Source organism: Vanacampus margaritifer, chromosome 3 (genome assembly GCF_051991255.1).
Source record: "Vanacampus margaritifer isolate UIUO_Vmar chromosome 3, RoL_Vmar_1.0, whole genome shotgun sequence".
NCBI classification, from domain to species: domain Eukaryota; kingdom Metazoa; phylum Chordata; class Actinopteri; order Syngnathiformes; family Syngnathidae; genus Vanacampus; species Vanacampus margaritifer.
Window position 1 is genome coordinate 4,793,135 of NC_135434.1, and position 20,315 is coordinate 4,813,449.

At 40.7% G+C, this 20,315-nt stretch overlaps 1 protein-coding gene across 2 annotated transcripts in view; it reads right to left on the reverse strand.

Annotated features, from left to right (window-relative positions):
* The window catches only part of hscb (HscB mitochondrial iron-sulfur cluster cochaperone), a 46,698-nt gene that overhangs the window by 14,197 nt on the left and 12,186 nt on the right, over positions 1-20,315 (reverse strand). The gene's annotated exons all lie outside the window — the stretch shown is intronic.

The following is a 20,315-nucleotide window of genomic DNA, read 5'->3' on the forward strand; positions in this document are numbered from 1 at the left end:
GTAACTAAAAAAAACTCTCCAAATTCCTACCAAGCCATTTTCTGCTACTCATCTCCTCTTTCTTCTTTCCTCGATTAGCATAGCTAGCTGCTTCTTGTCTAAATGCGCGTCTACTTGTGGCTTAATCCAGCGGCAAAAGTCTCCGTTCCGTGTTTACGGCGTTCTGCCGCTGTGTCAGTTGGAGCTGCAATGCAAAGCGAAAGTTCCACAAAGCCACTTCTTTATTTCCCGTCGGGCACTGGCACTGGAACACAACACAACAGAGGCCAGCTGTTGTTCTTTCCGCCATTCTAGTCGTTAACGTTGTTATTCCCACTGGCTGCTCTTCGCATGCCATTGGCAGAGCTCGGGATGCCCTCGCCGTGGCGACATTCCAGAGCCGTTCCATCCCCTTGTTTGCCATTTGGAGACTGTGGCTGCGCTCCAGGGTCAGGGTCATCTTACCCTCGCTGGGGATTTAATGTGCTGGCCAAGGGAAGAAAAAGATGCTTTGCTTTGGACGCTCTTCCTCTAACTCCACATCCATTATTTTTATTGCGGAGAAGATTAAAAACGGATAAAGGCGAAGCTGCACTGAAAGGCCGGAATATATGGAAGGGAAACTTTTAATTGGCTATGAGGAGAACAGATGTGTTTTGTTGTTCCATTATCAACCTTCATTTGCCAGGACGCGGCCATAGTGAATATTTACAGTAAACACTGAGGGCAGCAGGATTTACAATCAACCAAAGGTATCCGCTCCGTTCCCTGCGTGATGTAATTAACCCCGCCCAGCCCTTGTTCAACATGCAACGCGGCGTTCTGTATGTAAAGCAGGCGTGCTAGAACGAGTCAAACACAAAATATGTGTCCCCCCCCCGTGCAACATTTATCCTCGATATGTGTTATTCATTTGCCGGAACCCAAACTGGCGAGTGGGCGGGACAATGTCGCGTTGCGGCGACAGCCTCGTCTCATTTCTCAGATCATTATTCAAATGAGATTGATTTGTTCCCCCCTCCCCTGCACTCAGTTGGAGTGTTAAACGGCTGCGGCGCCTCCGAGACGCATTATCTGTATCTCACACACTCACGCACGCTGCTGAATTACGCCGTAATTCTGCCCAAGTTGCTGACAATAAGCTCATGAATACTCAAGAAATGTTGTACTTTTTTCTTCCCGGCTCCATTCTCTTGACTGTCAAGAAAGCAATGAAACGAGGGGGTATTTTGGCTTATTTGCATGAGAGCTTGGGCCATTAATGAAACAAGATATGACACCCCAATTTAATTACTGCATCAGAATTGTCTCGCGCCGCCGTATAAATATGGATTCCGGTTGCTCTGGAAAGTCTTGGCTCTCCATCACTGCCTACGTACGCTCCGTCGTCCTCTTAGGACCTCATTTCGATTGTCTATATCTGACTTTCCATATTTTCTATCACCTGAAACAAGATGCAGGTGCACGCAGACAAAACAAAAATGAACAGTTAAATTGTGTGTGAGACTAGATGACCCTCCCCTCCCTGTTTGTCTTCTCACCCGCGCCTCGTTAGCACCAATTATCTCATGTACTGTATTCAACCTTGTTTCTCTGTCTCGCCAATTTTTCGCACCTTGCCGTCACGTTGCAGCATTCTTTGGTCTCGTCACTGACTCATTGTCATCTTTGACCCTGTTCGATTACTGACCTTATCGTTTTGCCTTACGTTTTTTGGATGCCGTTGCCTTCGATGACTCCCTACTGTTAGAAGACTATCTTTGTCTTCCGCGTGTTCGTTATTGTTCGGGTAGAGAGAATCCTGATTTCTGAATACAGACTGGAGATCGGTGAACAGGTCCTTCGAAGGATTTATTTTACAGAATATTCTGGACACAAGCAAGTTTACAGACCAATGGCTGCAGTTCCTCTCGCAAGTGTGTCTTTACAGCGGACTCATATCATTCTTATACTATCTTGAAAAAGTATTATAACTCCTCCAATCTGTTTATGAAGCAGTGTAGTTTTTGCAACCATCTTGTCCTTGCACTGTCTAAGAAATTCTATTACAGTAGGGTCAGTAAGGATCGATCCAAGACTAGTTGTAGTCGCATGGAGTGGGACATTTGGTTTAGTTAAAAGAAATCTATAATCTAATCTGGGCAGTATGACTGACACAACCTACCGAGTGGTTGTCACAGGTTCTTGGCGGGGGTTCAACAATTTCAAAGACAAATCTATAGTAGGATCAGTAATACTGACTCAGGACTAGATGCGGTCACATATGGCGCTTTTCCACCCGACCGATTCCACACCGCATTTTTTGTCCCCAGATATCCGGACTTTTCTGGGCCGAGCAGTTATACAACGGAACCGCTTTTTAGAACCATCTTGGAGGTGGTTCTGCCGACCGCAACGCCGTGGAGTACGCACATTTCCTTATTTTATGCAAGCGAGGCAAGAAGTTGATAGATATTATAACATTTTTAATACTCCATTTCATATATCAACCATTGTTACACACTATTAACATTTTAATTCTTTATATTAACCTTGTCGAAATGTTTTGTGTCCTGTGCAGAGCAGATGGTGTTGATCTCGGTATAATCTGACCTTAAACTGGGCATACTATTTAGTCTAAAAAAGTTCCTTCTCAGCGTTTTGTGCGAAAACACATTTGGTCCTTGAGAACAGAATCTGTTTTGAACACCCACACCTGACTCTGTTTTCGCCATAGCTCATGGAAAAATACCCAGAGAGTATGTTTTGTCTACAAATGAAAGAGAGGAGGTCTTTTTAACTATAAGAAACCATTGTACATGCGGAAGAACTACATTTGACGCTCTGAATTCCACCTGTTTAAGTGATGAATTAGAGGCTGTTATCTGTCCAGAGATCTCTGACTGATTAAAAATCATTTTTGCAAAGGTGTATTTTTCTTACATTAAGTCTATCTTCATTTTTGGAACACGCAAAGAGGACAAAATAATTTTATTCCTCTTACAAGGTGCCCCCCGGTCTTTGTCAAAGTCATAAAAATAGAGCTTACACAATAAATGTAATCATGTTTTACAACAACGCTGAACTTTATTTACAAATTAAAAGGTACTTGTGAATAGATTTGTAATGATTGTGGTTTTAAAAAAATCGCGAGGTCTGGTCACACGTTCCCATTCACTTGAATGAGAGCTCCAGCGGCAGTTAAATGAATTGAGGCTGAGGTCTCCATTCAGGAAGAGCTTTGCGAGCCGGTCGTGAAATCAAGATCGCAATATTTCATCCATGGTGGCCTATATGAAATTGTAAATATGGTTCGATGTCGGCGCGACTTGCCACTCGTGGTGAAATGTTACGGCGAGCCGCACGCACTGCAGGCGCGCAAGCTTGGCTCGGAATCTGTTTGTCATTACAGTTATTTGCCCAAGTTGATATTCACAGACAAGCTGGCGAAAAACCTTCTTGCACACCTACCCATTAAAAAACATCCTGTATGTTCACTTTCCTTTCTTTGGTCCTTCCTCGGGTCCTCCTGACGGCCTCACGACTCTGGCTGGAAGTGTTCGGTTTAGGTGAAGGGTATGGGATTTTTTAATAGGTTTTAGGTGAACTAATAAATATACACACACGCACGCACATACACAGACTCACCCACATACAAAAAAAAAAAAAGAGAGCAATGATGATCGGTAAAATTACCAAATGAACAATACTGAGCTCTCTAGAAAGAAAAAAAAACATCCTGTATGTCAATACAGTGTAATCCATAATACCGCCTTAAGTGTCACCACATGTCGCCCAGCGACAGCCGACCCCACTAGTAGGTCCATTCCAGGTAATAGCTGTCACAAAGTAAAGACTTATGAAGGAGACTTTGTTGCAGATGAGTATTTGCTTCCGGTGTTCGCTCACTGTATATGCATGGATTCTCACTATTAACCGCACCTGAAATTACAATCTCCATAGAGATGAGCATTAGAGAAGGCCAATGAATCCCAGAGGTAGCGTCCAGATGTGCCTTCGCAGTGCAAGATGGTGAAAGGGGGGCAAGCAGTGCTGGGGGGGGGTCGCCCTTCTCTCCCGTGTTGACTTGCGCCATCCCGACGGACCTTGTGTCTCTACCCGGGCGTGTGGCCGGTCAGTTTCTCTGCCCTCAGCAGCAGGGGTTGGGGACGGGGGCGAGGAGGGGTCGGATACCAGACGTATCTGCAGCTCTTCGTCGCCACCAGGCAAGAAGCAGAAAATAATGTTCGAGTCTGACGAGTACATTGAATTTAAAATACAGGCTAAAAAGGCGCTTTCAAAACATTTAAATGTAAAAGATCAGAGAGCGCTGCTCCAAGCTCCTTGGACTAAAGGCAAAAAAAAAAAAAAAAAAGAAGCCTTAAAAGCCGAGGCGTTTTGTAAGCAACACATCCCTCCTCCCAAGGTTTAAGTGTTTTCTCTGAGCTCTTAACAGGCTGAATGCCTAACAGCGCTGGCCAAAGCAGCCATGTAGACTTGAATCCTTGTCAGAGGGTTTATCCATGTAAAGAGAAGCATCAACAGCCTTCAAACAGCTCCTGTTCTCTCATTTATTATAAATGAATGTCTTATTTTGTTTTCATTTCATTTTTACAAGTCGCACACAGACGGCCGACTTTCCAGCGGTAAACACGACTAAGCTAAAGGAAGGATCCTGCGCCCGACACTCAGCGGCCCGGCAGCCCGTCGCAGGAGCGACAGCCTCGACTTTCAACCCACTCGCTCTCCGCCTCGCGGGGTCATGAAAACATCAATTTCCTAATGGCCCACTCGTGTGAATCACCAACACACAGCCTAAAGATATTGCAACAGCGCTGGCAGGGCTGACGCATCGCTAACACAATCATGTGCCAAATACAAAAGGAAGCAATGTCACTTGCTGGCAGATGAAGACGACAAACATCACGCATGAGGTCAATAAGGCCTTCGTGTAGGAACAGTTTATGAGTCATGAGAGGCACGTATGATATGATAACCATGTTGGGAATCGAGAAAAAAGCCGCAACAGGGTTCACTGTCTGCTATTATAGAACAATTGAAGTGTCCAAAGAAGAACACATACGATGACCAGACAATTACTGGAGTAAAGACGGTTAATACGCTATATGCATACACACAGTGTATATACAGTACTATGCAAAAGGTTTAGTCCAGTGATAGATTGCTTTAGTAATTCTTTAATTAGCCGACAAACAAACTGCATGTAAATCAAAGAGGTTCTCAAGCTTTCTCATAATCTTATTGCCAATTAAACATAACGACAATGTGTAGCCTGAAATGCCCTAGGAATTAAATCCTATTTTTTAGGAACTTTAAAGTAATCTTTTTTTTTTTAATTTTATTTTTAATTTTTTTTTATGGAGAGCTCAGTATTGTTCATTTGGTAATTTTAGCGATTTGACATGTCATCATCATTGCTCTCTTTTTCTTTTTCTTTTTTTAAAAAAAAAATTGTATGTGGGTGAGAATGTGTATGTGCGTGTGTGTATTCATTAGTTCACCTAAAACCTATTAAAAAATCCCATACCCTTCACCTAAACCGAACACTTCCAGCCAGAGTAAAGTAATAATTTTTGACGTCTTTTGTCATTTGCTCTTAGAGAAAAAAAATTCAGGAGAGATTTGACCCAAAATTATTGACACAGGTTATATCTGCGATTTTCACTTGTTTTTCAAATCTACAAATATATTCGTGATATACGTATATATATGTATTTCAGATCCACGTAAATATATCCGATATGATCTGATTATCTTTGATGCCTTTTCAAAACGAGAAATATTTGAAAGTATATTATTTCCTCTAATCCCCCTAGGGTAAAAATTATACATTTCATTATATACACATTAGGGCCACGTATAAATATATATTTTTGTAGATAGGGAGTTAATGTTCCAAGAAAAAAACTCACAAATTTATGAGAAAAAACTTGAATAATTGCAACATTATAAAAGTGTCAAATTTGCGATAAAAAAAACCTCAAAAATGTACGAGATAATAAACTCGGATATTTGTGACAAAGTCTCTCTGCTAAAGCAATTACTATCTCCATATTTGAAAACCCAACCGAAAAGTATACCGTAGGCATTTTTGCACACTTGGGAATTGTGACTTGGCACAAACATCCGAGTAGGCCACTTGGATTTCAAGCAAGTTTCTGAGGTTTTTTTTGTTGTTGCAAATATTCAAGTTTTTCCCCCCCGTAAATTTGTGATTTTTGTTCTCTACCCCTAGGCGTTATTGTGACCATTTTTTGGCTTTTTGTTGGTTCTGACCAAGCCATTTCAAAATAAAATACTGCCCATGGGTTAAGATTAGCCGTTGTACATTCAAAGAGCAGTGCGTCGTAATCTCCTTTTATCCGATTCACTGTACACTAAATGAACACTGTTTAATTGTCTTTTGAAAAAGTCAGTAGTATTGTCTGTACCAGGGGATAAATTTGGACGAGATTAGTAAAATAGTAGTATCTACTTGTCTCCTGAGGTGGATTCCAGTTGAGAAACAGTGGGAAAATACAAAGATCTAATGCTGCCTGTTCAAGCACAGCTGGAAGTAAGCAGCTGGTTACAGAAGCTTGTTTGAGATACACCGCTCATGAGCTTGTTCGTGCCCGACCGTTAATATTTAATCATGCCAGTGAATTGGGTACCAAACCTTTTTGTATCCGTTCCTAAAAACAATCACATTAGCCTTGTAAAGAGGTCATAAGTCGGATCAACGCAAATGTTCGGGTCCCTAAGCAGCGACTGCACTCAATTATAGAAGTAATCAAAGTATAGATTAAATGCAATTATGTGCCTTAAGTGGACTTATGCGATCGTGTAATAAAATAAAGAGTCCAGACTACTCGTAGCAAAGTTTCACATTGATGTGCTTTCCAGACGTTGATCAAACAAATAAAAATGTTCAATCATCTATATTTTAATGAAGTGTAGACAGGCGGTTTCCTCATTTTCAGTCCCACAAGAAATGAAAGTGTAAATATTTGAGTGCATAAACTGGAACAAATTAATTTCTCTCATGTTCGTACATCAAAAGACATGAGGTCTTTTAATAACCTTATTGAATATATAACACTCAGTTCGGTTATATTATCAAGCTGGCATTTGGAATTTTGCATGGTCTCAAAAACTCTCTTAGCTGCAAAGAAAGTCAAATCGCGCATAGGAATGCAGCATCTCAGTTTTATTTTATTTTTTATTTTTTTCCCAATCATTATATCAGGGTCTTCCCTCTGTAAAAAGTCAGGATCCACTTGCACAACAACCGGCTTGTCCAATTAAGCAAGCCCCGACACCACTGTAGGGCTATATCGAAAAGATGTTTTTCTGCAAAGGGTCTAGATTCAAATTCGTACTCTCACATACCAGTAAATAGTGAGCAAGGATCCATTCTACAAGTGCAGTTGGGTCCGACCTTTTTCCAACAATCAGTAAAAGCAATCAAACAAACTTCAGGCTTTCAAGGACCTGCTCTTCGGCTTCTTTTTGCTTTCTTGAAAAATAAATGACTTGTCACCAGACAACCACTTGCTCATCCCTGAATGACAGTTTTTTTTTTGTTGTTTTTTTTTTACCCTGAATGACAGTTGATAACTTGGGAAAACTTCAGAATATACTTCAGAAGAAAAAAAAAAAGAATATACTTCATTTTTTTTTTTTTTTTTTTTTTAGGAGAGCTCAGTATTGTTCATTCGATTTGACATCATCATTGCTCTCCTTTTTTTTTTTTTTTTTAAAAACAAATAAATTAAAAAAAATTTAAATGTTTTTTTTTTAAATATATATACATATATATATACATATACACACACATATATATATATATATATATATATATATATATATATTTTATTTTTTTTGTATGTGGGTGAGTATGTGTATGTGCGTGTGTGTGCGTGCGTGCGAGCGTGTGTGTATTCATCAGTTCACCTAAAGCCCATTAAAAAAAATCCCATACTAACAATATAATATAATAATAAATTGCCAAATGCAGAAACATCAATGTAAGTTATCACGATGTAGTGGCTCTCGCTAACAGACAGAATTAAGTAACCAGAATTAGGTTAAAAAATTCTATATACGTAGACCGTGTTTCTATAAATTTTGATATTTGGTTTTTATTTGAGGCAGATATTTTTTCCATTAAAATGTGATTTATGAGGAGGTTAGACCATTGGTCGATATTCAGAGTTTGTTTATTTTTCCAGTTAACAAGAATTGTTTTTTTAGCGATAGTAAGGGCTACAAGTGTGAAGATTGAAATTGTTTATGTGGTAAGTCAGTTGTTGTTAGGTCACCTAGCAAACACAAGTTTGGAGATAAAGGATATACTTCATGTGTGCAACAAAATAAACTGTAGAGGACAATCGGTCTGTTTACAAGTCTTGGTCTTCCGATTCAATAAACCACTTTTCTTTTGTTGTGTTAGCTTTGAGATGACTAAAAAGGTTCTTAGAAGATGATCTGTCTTTTGTTGTTTTTAGACACCGGAACAAGAGATGATCCATTTCTGATTGGGGTGAAAGTTGCCCACAATTGGCAGAGCTCAGCAAAGGACCCAGAACAGAGAGATCCGATTGATAAGGTAACTCCAGTTGGTCAGTATCGTACCTACCCCCAAAAAAAGAAGCATATCGATTGAACTTTATCTGGCACAAAGTGAATATGATTTTAATAGTTATCTCAGTATCTGTTTGTTCTTGCAAACAACAATAACATTCTGAACGAGATCTATTTGCAGGGCAGGTGGCATAAAGAAAAACCCATCGAATGCATAAACGGTGGCCGAAAAGCTGTCCAGTTAGACCATGCAGAAAGGTAGAACCATTTTTAATAGTCCTAAAAATGTGGAAATGTTTTCCCACTCTTACTGCATCCTGTGCTGGAAGTTTTCTTTTTAAATCAAGTTGCAGCAACACTTCAGCCCATTTGATTAGCCAATCGAACGTTACAGCTCTAGTAGGTTTCTCACACCTGGACAAACTTCCTCTCTATCTACATCCTTTAAAAAAATATGTGTGAGCAGTCAGTGGAAAATACACTTTGGCACTCCAAGGCAATTTTTTCGTGGATCTTAATGAAGCAGGCGGCATCTTTAAGCTTCCCTCCCAGCAGGACATCGAAATGGTAAAGTGGAACGGAGGTGAGAAACATGTTGTCCCACTCAGACTCCGCCCACACTCTGCCAATCTCCTATTTAATTCCATCAGCGACTAGAAACCGACTGACTTTGATAGGCCACAATCTGGTCCCTTAAAATCGTAGACACTGTTCTACCAGGGTGGGTCCAATGAGGGGCACCCAGTGTTGAAAAAGTAAGGCAAGTAGAATACTTAGAGCAGATAAGGATAATGGCAGGACTAATCACATTACAGCTTTTCAATTACATGAAATTACAATGTTTCCTTTTAATAAGGTATTACCGTGGGAAGGGGTGGCACGGTGCAGCGGGGTTGCCATGGTTACAGTCCGAAACCCCTCAATTCAATGAAACCTAACGTGGGATAACGCCCACACACACGCCAGATGAATTCAAGACTTAATAATATATTCTGACCCTCTCACATGGACTGGGAAGTATTCGTCATGCGGTGAAAACACGCAAGTCACGCCAGGCAAACTTCTTGATGTTATTGATGGATCGTGCGGGATGATATCGGTCCAAACAAGCTGGCAATGAGCAGGTAAAAAATGGAAGAAAAGGGGTTTCCTGATGTGGGAAGGCAGATAAAACAAGATGAGGAAACTGAAGTGGGGAAACTGATAAGCCAATGAGACCATCTGCTTGAAAAATCATATTTCCCATGAGTGGCTCTGTCAAAAACACAGCAGGACTCGACGGATACACACTGAAAAACAAGCCAGATGCCGACACTGGATCTGAGGGGGGGGGGGGGGGGGGGAAACAACAGCTCAATTTTCAAACCAAAGATGCTGCTGCTTCTCTCGCTCTTTTATAATGTTTTTTTTTCTTCTTCAAAGACCACAAGCTATTGATCGGAACAATTTCACCAAAATGTGACAATTCTGGGGTAGTTAATTGTGTAGCGCATCACATAGCTGCCTTTAATTAACTGGACTGCATTCATTTTAAGTAGTACTGTATGCCTTTCGCCGACTACTGGACCGAGTTACAGTAGTATTTGTAATTTAGTAGTCATGGTAGTAGCAGTAATTGTAGTGGTTGTAGAAATGGTAATCTCAGTAATGGTTATAGTAACTGTGTCATTTGCAGTAAAACGTGAGCAACAAGTGTACCAATACAATGACAAAGCATCACAGAAAATATTTTGGTCTAGCTCTGACAGTGGTGTGTAGTTAGCTTTGTTGTTGTTATGTTTTTATTTTAAATTTCCCTCTCTCTACCACCTTTTCACGGTGTTGTGCGCGCACTCAAGGCAGACAACGAAGCGCTCTAAAGCAGCCACACCAGCCCAAAGGCCCTGTCCACATGCTGACTGTCAACTCTGACAGACAACCCACCCCTTGATGTTTCACCTTCTCTCAATCATATGCCCACACTCAAGGCAGACAACGAGGCGCTCTAAAGCGGCCACGCCAGCCTAAAGGCCCTGTCCACGTGCTGACTGTCAATTCTGACAGACAACCCACCCCTTCATGTTTCACCTTCTCTCAATCATATGCCCACACTCAAGGCAGACAACGAGGCGCTCTAAAGCGGCCACGCCAGCCCAAAGGCCCTGTCCACATGCTGACTGTCAACTCTGACAGACAACCCACCCCTTGATGTTTCACCTTCTCTCAATCATATGCCCACACTCAAGGAAGACAACGAGGCGCTCTAAAGCAGCCACACCAGCCCAAAGGCCCTGTCCACATGCTGACTGTCAACTCTGACAGACAACCCACCCCTTGATGTTTCACCTTCTCTCAATCATATGCCCACACTGAAGGCAGACAACGAGGCGCTCTAAAGCGGCCACGCCAGCCCAAAGGCCCTGTCCACATGCTGACTGTCAACTCTGACAGACAACCCACCCCTTGATGTTTCACCTTCTCTCAATCATATGCCCACACTCAAGGCAGACAACGAGGCGCTCTAAAGCGGCCATGCCAGCCCAAATCCCCAGTCCACATGCTGACTGTCAACTCTGACAGACAACCCACCCCTTGATGTTTCACCTTCTCTCAATCATATGCCCACACTCAAGGCAGACAACGAGGCGCTCTAAAGCGGCCACACCAGCCCAAAGGCCCTGTCCACATGCTGATTGTCAACTCTGACAGACAACCCACCCCTTGATGTTTCACCTTCTCTCAATCATATGCCCACACTCAAGGCAGACAACGAGGCGCTCTAAAGCGGCCACGCCAGCCCAAATCCCCAGTCCACACGCTGGCTATCTTGTTCCCTTGACGATGAGGCACTCTGAAACGGCCAAGCCAGTGGACTATCAAAAAGAAAAGGGTGTAAACACAGCTAGCGAGCAACAGTGCCAGACAGGAATGAAGGTGCTGAAGTTGTTATGAAGTGTGTGTGGGGGGTGGGGGGGGGGGGTGGCAACTCAATGCCAAGGCCCAGGGTCACACAAAAAGAAATCAGGAAAACTGCAATTGTGAGATACAGTTGAATACTTCATCCACAAAAGAAAACTAGTCTTATAAACAAATCTCAGAATTTGCTTTACAGTCTGTGTACTTTCGCGTGTTACACTCATCACTCTGCCTGTTAAAAAGGGAAACGCTCGAATCGAGATAAAAGAGGCAGAAGCTGAGCAACACGTATGTCCAATATAGAATAGCAATTGAACAAGGTAACCGAGGTCATTTTTCATCTTGACGTTTCTCTGTATTGAAATGATATCACCACCACGCCCATAATAGGATTCCAATCTTTCTTGTCAGTCTAATAGATGGAACTGTGTGGAAAATAACTATCAATAATTATTATTTAGCGCTTTAAGAGTTTGCAGAGCTGTCAAATAAAAAGGAATCAAAGGGGAAGGTTTTTTTTTGTGCCTTAAAATAGACCTCAAATGTGTAAAAAGTAGAGCTCAGACTTTTACCTTAGCCAAAACATAGAAAGGTTCAACCTTTTTAGTTTAAAAGAATGTACTTTCATCTCCAGGATCCTGCACCTTACCCTGGCCACCAGCAGAATAAAGGATGTTTTGGTCGCAATTTAAATCTATCCACATTGCTACTAGCCTCATCCTAGCTAGCGCTAAGCTAGTTTGTCTCTCAGGTCGGCTGTCCAAGATTGTAAACTCCCTTTTGTTTGTTGCTAGAATGTTCTTTCCTGGCTCTATACAGTCGGGAAACAATTTTATCCAGCAGCGCCTTTTTTTTTTTATAGGCACGTGTTTAGTGTTTAGCCGGTGGTAGTGCTAAATAGCTTTAGCTAATGCATGCTAAACACTTGCTATCTCGGTACAGTTCAACAGCAAGTACATACACTAACTTGTTCACCATTTGGTCCCGGCTGGCCGTGTTGTTGCGCTCTGGGTCACCACAGACACGATGCCGTGCGTGTGACGTAGCCCGTACTCGAAGCCGATCGGCTGCCGCGAGGCTAAACTCGGGTGGAAAGGCGGAAGTGCGGATTTTTTCGCCTGGCAACACCGCCTCCCGCCGCTCCAAACACTTCCTTCGCGCCGCCTCATGCCCTTTCGCACCGTTCCGCGCAAAGTACATTGACTACAATGCTATGGCGCCGCCAGAAACGCCTTCGCCGCTGTTGGTGTGAATCTAGCATAAACCGGCCAATAGCGATGCGCTAGCCCGCCATATATTCTCCTAACTGAGGATAGTGGTTCAGATAATGAATTGATGGATACTTCCGGGCGTCCACTCGACTGAACCGCGTACATAGCTTTCACGCATAAGCACTCCCACGCATCTACGTCACACGTACGATGATGACATAAGGGCCATCCAAACAGTCCTCTCGGACGACAATATGCTATGATGCCGGAAAATTCTGATTCTACATTTCTTTTCAATTTACTACTCAAATCCGAGTCACCATCCATTCGTGCACAGCCCTAGCAAAAAGAAATGGTTTCTGGACATTTGCTGAGAAGAACTTTGTTAGCTTGATGTCCGTCAACAGTGTCGCCTAAGCGGCCCGACTGAAGCTGATGTGATGCCAGAAGCACATCCGCAAATAACTAGCTTATGATCGCATGCAACTTCTCATACAACACACGCAGTCTTTTGTGTCGAGCCTCCAGCGCAAGTGCCCAAACAATGATGTATACATATCGTCACATTTGGGAGCGTGCTATTTATCTGTATTGACTTTTCCCACGCATGCCTAATCATTGTGAAGTTTGAAGGCCACGGAATTACGGGATACGGAGCGCCATCAATCTGTCAATGCATCTGAACTATGCCGCTCTGCTGGCAGACGTGCAAGCAGTGAATTAATGAAAGCAACCGGCATTGCCAAATTACTGACATGGGCTCAAAGACAAACGTCTCCTGGCCGATGCCAAACAGCAGGCACGGGAGTGATTAATTTGGAGAGGACGGAGCATCGTCACGGTGGCGCGCATCATCACGCGTTGCTGATTTCCAAGAATTTGGATTACAGAAACGTTTCATTTCGAGGACGAGCCGGCGGCGAGATGGCCGGCTGACAGGATCTTGGCGAGTGGAGCCCGTGGGTCAGTGGCGCTGTACTTTCTCAGGGGCCCCAATTTGATCCCATGACAGGATTGAATTACTTGGTCACCGTCCTGTCGACTGCAATAAGGATAGCGAGGCAGAGGCTGGGCCAAGGTTTTGTTGATTCATAAAAGGCACACAGCCAATATCTGCTGCAGGCAATAATGCATCTATGCTTTGATAAGCGATTGAAGCGCGTCTGTATCCCTTCCTTGGACAAGTGATTTACATGTATATTGCTCTTGAATCTTTTAATAATTTCCATTCAGGTAGGATTGAAAAATTGCATGTGCTTATAATACCCATCCATCAATTTTCTATAGCGCTTGTCCTCATTCGGGTTGTACTGTACGTGAGCTGGATGGAGCCTATGCAAGGTGACTTTGGGTTGGGACAAGGTTCACCCTGGACGGGTTGCCAGCTCGATGCAGGTGGCGATACGACAAATTTCTAATCTGTACATAATGGTTAGAGATCTGGCCAAAAGGTGGAAGCACAAACTCATTTCACCACTCAAACTAAATCGTACTGTGGACTACAGCCAAGATTCGCTCTATTTTTTTTTCTTCCTGAAAGACAATAAATAAAGACATAATCCACAATCAGCGATTTAGTATTGGAGATGACTCACAATGCCGAAATAAAAATCGATCGTGTTTATACTTTATATATATCTTACGTGTAGTGTAACATATCGAGAACACCGCAACATAGCACCTTGACATCGGCCAACAGGATTACGTCTTGCAACGGCACCTTGCCTCCCTTGATCGCCGTTATAAATATATAAATAGAATTAAATATTAATCAATAAATAAAAACTTTTTTATTTTTTATTTCATGCTGCAGACGTTCTGGGGCGGTCATAAAAGCAATACGCTTGGGTTTATTTATTTAGTCATTTATTTATTTTTAATTTGGGCAGTTTTGGTCCTCCATACTTAAGAGCCTTAAAACATTTATAATAAATGGAAAACATAAAGCTAACTACAGTACTTTGTGGATTTCATTTATTGCGGATATTTTTTGGACCCCAACCCCAGCAGAAAACGAAGGGTACGCTGTATTTGAAAAATGCACGTAAAATCACGTACCAAATCGCACTCGCAATATATGGGCGGCATCCCCCAAATCATTCAACCTTTACCTTAAAACATATTTCAATATACATTGCAATCTTGTCATCTTAAAGAGCCAAGGTTTACTCCTGATATCACCACCTTGGAGAGAAGCCAGATCAATCAAATCCATTATCTGGCTTCTGTGTTTATCTCACTTTGAAAGTTGCAGCAGGAGCCCCGGCCTGCGTTGTCATAGAAACAGTTGCGGCAGGAGCAAAAAAAAAAAAAAAAAAAGAAGAAAAAGAAGAAAAAAAAGGTTAGATTGTTGCTGAACTTGGGTGGGATGCACGGAGTAATGAGAGTGGTCGTGATGTGAGATATGGGCAGTGCGAGCAAGGCGACCGTTTGCTGCTTTTGTTTGCCAGGCAGACTCATTAGTGTAGCTTGCAGACTGCTGCGGGAAAAACGCGGTGAAGTCAAAATCACAGGTAAGCAAAGTGGAGGTAATATCTTTTTTTTTTTTGTATTTGTTTATGGTAATACAACTCAACAAAAAAAGGATGTTACTTTCAGAGCTGGTTGTTAGCGGCACTGGAATGCAAGCTTCCATCCTCGTTTGGCTCCCATGCTGCTTCACATTAATATTCACACCGGGGCTTATTGAACATTGACAATGCGGCTTACACCGTTTGATTGTAAGCTGGAGTCCCAAGAACGCCTCCATGCTGGATCATCCATAGGCTTGCAGACATGCATCAAATTACATTTTGGTCTCCTGTCACCGATCTCATGAGGAGACACCTTTGCAGTGATCTCAAAAAGATTTTGTGTCAAATAAGTCAACTATTCGCTGACTTATCCCTATCAAGAATCTGAAGAGCGTCTGTGAGAGTGGACGTCAGTATGCAAGTGATGTAAAAAGTTCACACACTAGAGATGCAACGATAAACGGCAATATTGCGATATTTAAATTCCTCCGATATCGTCATTGTCATGCCACGATATTAAAAGCAGCAAATCTGTTTAAATAGGTGATGTTTTATTCCATTTGTGCAGTTCCAGCACCCTCTGGTGGTCTAGTTTATTACTGCAGTTTAATTAGGCATGTTTTACCACTCCCATAAATCAGGGATGTGATTTGACCAAAGTGAAATTATCTGAAAATTTAGCCGGGGGTCTGGGGGCCGCTGGCACCCAGCTAGGTCCAGGGCAGTGCCCTGGTGGGGGGACAAGGGGGGCAAAGCCCCCCTGAGCTCATGGGTTTTCCGTATTTTTAAGTACTTTCAATGCACTCACATGACAAAGAAATAGACAAAACAACAGCCTAAATTTTCAATGTATATTGAACTATCCCATATAAAATGGCAGTTTTAGTCAACTCAAAATCAGTCACATTCAAAAACATTGGACTGCCTTTGCTTTTAAAAACTATCACTGAGAATATCATCATATCTAACTAATGTGATTACTAAGTTAACACATAAATAATGTTGAAGAGTTCAAATTTCATGAACAAATAATTGTATCATGACCAAATGAAAAGTAACTCATATTAGAGCATACCACAAATGTCTTTGTTATAACAGAAGATGTTATCTGTCGGAGTCATGTGCATACACAATGAACTACTAAAAAAAAAAAACGGATTTTTTTTTGGGGGGGGGGGAGATAAAAAAAGCGGAATTCCGCGAATTAGCGGAAAAATCACATCCCTGCATAAATGTGACCTATAACCTGTACAACGCTTCTTTTTTTTTTATCTTTTTGAGAGGGAACGTGAAAAATAACCAACAGAAATAAGGAGTTTGTACAATTATGTACACCGGATAACAAACGTCAAGTATGAGCCGTGAAAAAGACATAAATACAACAGTTAGCCATACATGTAATTGCGCTGTCAATGTGCAGTGGTGAGGGACATCGTTGATACAAATAGCTGCGTTTTAAGCTGACAATGCAGTGACGGGATTTGGCAACGTCAGCAAAATAGCAACTGGCGGTGGTAGGTTTTGTTTTTCGTGTCAACTGTGTCATAGTGTTGTCGCGAGAAAATTTGTCCCAGCACCTTCATCTTCAAGACACCCGATATCGATTTGGGGGATCAGAGCGTCTGCAGAAAGCCGATAAAAATGCATTTCAAAACACTCAGCAGTGCACTCACGAACGACATTAGGAACACATGCAATACCAGCATAGGCGATACATTATTTATAGATTTATGGTATAAATAATAATGCTCAGTTTTGATTGATGCAATCTCAAAGGTATTGTATTAAGTGTAGTTTTAGAACTGCAGTACTACTGGAAGAAAAAAAACATATTTCCACAAATAGCGGATCAACATTAGGAGTGTTTCGAGATGAAAAGCCGTCTTTCAGCAATTTTTTTGCTGTAACTTGCGGGCAGAATTTGAGATACAACTCAATTTATAACAAACATCACCTTTGCAACTAGTGAACAATTCTTCCAAAAATAGGCTTCAATGGTTTTTACTGCCACTCCCAGTTGAAATTAACCATCGAACAAAACTTTAAACAAAGAGAAAAAAATACTCTTTGTACATTTAAACCAACCACCATATTTAAAGCCAAGCTAAACCCAATTAGCTTAATGTTAGCAAACAATGCAGAATGCTATAGATAGGCTAACAAATGGTAGCCAAGTCATGTACACTAGGAGTAGCACAGCAGTTTCATTCTTTACATTCTAATTAATTATGTCATTACAGTATTTAAAATTTTTCAACGATGATTAAATTAGGTAGGTAACACTAAATCCAATTAGCTTCATGTTAGCAAACAATGCAAAAAGCTATATATAGGCTAACAAATGGTAGCCAAGTCGCATACACTAGAAGTAGCAGCCCAGCAGTTTCATTCTTTACATTCTAATTATGACATTACAGTATTTTTTGCTTTTTAACGATAATTAAATATATTAGGAAATCACAATATCCCATCCCATCACTGGTAAGCTGTTTTTAAAACAGGCCCACAAGCATCACTCCTGCATTTGAGTGTGTCATAATGACGGGATTTTAACATTTTGCATCTATTTTATTTTTATTTTTTTGCACCCCTTGCAGCAGTTGCACACATTGTGTGTTGGTGTGCCTCAACTTGTCTACTAATTATGTTCCTCATTGATTTTTTTTTAATTTTAGTCATTACCTTGAAAGCACTCAGTGGCCTGGCTCCAAATGACATCTATGACTCTCGAACCTCCCGCGAGCCAAAGTGTTTCACCGAGGTCGTCAGATTGAACTCTGCCGGTTGTTTGTGTGTCTCAGCGTGTGGGGACTTTCTTTCAAAACCTACAAACGATAAAACCGCTTGTCTTAAGAGAGCTATTTTTATTTTGTTGTTGTCAGAAAACCGCCAAAGTGGGGGAATGCGAGCGAGCGGGGTTGCAATCGCTTTGAGATCAAGCAAGGATGGATAAAGTCGTTATGTGATGGCACTGGTCAAAAAAGGAAAGTCAAAACAGCAGGAAACGAAAGTTTTCAGAGGCTTCTGCACAAGCGGTAACATCGCACAAATAATGTTTTATTTACACTGACACCTGGTGTGTGCCATATGTCTCAGCTGCTAGCGTGATATGATTCGGTGCATAATAGGAAATGGAAGCGGAGGCTACAAAACCATATATTTTTTTCTCTCTTCCATTTATACACCGGCCCGAGAAGATTGCATCCATTTTGTGCTCATCCTTTATAGCGCTTTTTCATCATCTTCGGTAACACAACAGTGGGATTTAAAATTCTCGTTCATTTCAGAGGGCTTTTCTTTACTAATTTAAAATTATTGCTGTTATTGTGGAGTAATTAAACTCGGCAAACAATCCGATAAAAGACCAATTGTCACCTTCAGAATGACATCAATTTGGCTATTTCATACAAAGAGGTGTTTCTAATGAATTATTCAGCTTCATGAGAGGACTGCAACATGGACACTAACAAAAAGATTTAAACTAATACCTTTTCGGCAGTGTCAATAAAGACTGAGCATTATATTTATAAAGGCAGATTTTATGATAAGGCTCTTGAAATTGGATTAGATTGCGCAAGTGGTCGTAATGTTACGGCTGCTTGGTGTGATAGAAGGATATTTAGATTTTATTCAACGAAATGTGTTAAAACACTGAAACTAAATTGTGTTTATTGACACCAAAGGCCACTTTAAAATCCTGTATAACAAACAATATCAAATCCCTAATTTTATGGCAGTGGTTCTTAGCCTGGGTTTGATCGAACCCCAGGGGTTCGGTGAATCAGTCTCAGGGGTTCGGCAGAGGTAAAGACACACACCCGACTCAAATGATACGGCACGCTTGGCCATCATTTGCTGAAGGGAATTTGGTGCGCTCGGTAGTCGACTTGTGGCTGTTGTGATGGTACGTATGGAGGATCAAAACTGCCAAAATTCTAAAATAAATAAATGACTAAATAAATAAATGGCTACAAATGAAAATAAAAACAGATATAAAAAAAGATATAATTTGAAAATTAAATCAAGAAAAAAAAATATGGTAATAAAAACAACAAAAATTATATTCATACATAAATAAATCCAGTTGTATTTAATTTTGTTATTATATTCTTTGTATCCGTTGTTTTTATTTTCACTTTTAGTCATTTATTTATTTATTAATTTGGGCAGTTTTAGTCCTCCATGGGTACATCATGTGATTTCTTGTAATCCCTTCATACTATATCAAGCAACAACAACAAAAAGAAAGAAAAGTATGGTGTTCCACAGGGTTAAATTCTGGGGCCTCTTCTGTTTTCAACAACAGTGATGATATGCAATGCCAAGTTGAGCAAATCTGGTCCAACACAACTAGCTATCTAGCGAAACTAAAAGAACACTTCCTTAAGATGCATTGAGATGGGAAATACAAGAACACAATTTTTTTTTAATTCAAGGTGATGTACCCATGGAGGACCAAAACTGCCAAAATTAAAAAATATATGAATGACTAAATAAATAAATGGCTACAAGTGAAAATAAAAACAGATATAAAAAAATATATAATTTGAAAATTAAATCTAAGAAAAAAAAATGGAAATAAAAACAGCTAAAATTATATTTATACATAAATAAATACAGTTGTATTTAATTTTTTAATTATATTTCTTTGTATCCATTTTTATTTTCATTTTTAGTCATTTATTTATTTATTAATTTGGGCAGTTTTGGTCCTCCATGGGTACATCATGTGATTTATTTATTATTGTAATCCCTTCATACTATGTCAAGCAAAAAAAAGAAAAGAAAGAAAGTTGTCGGACGAATATGTGCAATAGGAATTCATAGACATGTATGACGTTAAGTATGGTGTTCCACAGGGTTAAATTCTGGGGCCTCTTCTGTTTTCAACAACAGTGATGATATGCAATGCCAAATCTGGTCCAACACAACTAGCTATCTAGCGAAACTAAAGGAACACTTCCTTAAGATGCATTGAGATGGGAAATACAAGAACACAACTTTTTTTTTTTAATTTAAGGTGAAGAGAGCCAGATTCCCTGTTCAGACCTATGTCTTGAATTTGAAAAAAAATATATTGTATTTTATTTTTCAATAAAGAAGTGTTCAGTACCTCCAACAAAAAGTTAAGAACCACTGTTTTATGGCATTA